Source organism: Papio anubis, unplaced genomic scaffold (genome assembly GCF_008728515.1).
Source record: "Papio anubis isolate 15944 unplaced genomic scaffold, Panubis1.0 scaffold494, whole genome shotgun sequence".
NCBI lineage: Eukaryota > Metazoa > Chordata > Mammalia > Primates > Cercopithecidae > Papio > Papio anubis.
In genome coordinates, this window is record NW_022165141.1 from 1 (window position 1) to 599 (window position 599).

Consider the following 599-nt stretch of genomic DNA (forward strand, 5'->3'; position numbering starts at 1 on the left):
CATGGAATACTATGCAGCCATTATAAAGGATGAGTTCATGTCCTTTGTAGGGACATGGCAGCTGGAAACTATCATTCTCAGCAAACTATCGTAAGAACAGAAAACCAAACACCGCATGTTCTCACTCATAGGTGGGAATTGAACAATGAGATCACTTGGACACAGGAAGGGAAACATCACACACCGGAGCCTGCTGTAGGGTGGGGGGAGCGGGGAGGGATAGCATTAGGAGATATACCTAATGTAAATGACAAGTTAACGGGTGCAGCACACCAACATGGCACATGTATACATATATAACAAACCTGCATGTTATGCACATGTGCCCTAGAACTTAAAGTATAATAAAAAAAATCTATTAAATCTCTTGTGCATGCCTTAGACCAAACTATTTTACTTATGGTATTGTATTTGACAGAAAAACTTATACACGTACAGTAAGATGTGGTACAAATTATTGCAGCAATATTTGAAATGTATTTAAAAATCTAAAAACGCTGGGTGCGGTGGTTCATGCCTGTAATCCCAGCACGTTTGGAGGCTGAGGCAGTCGGATCACCTGAGGTCAGGAGTTCGAGACCAGCCTGGCCAACCTGGTG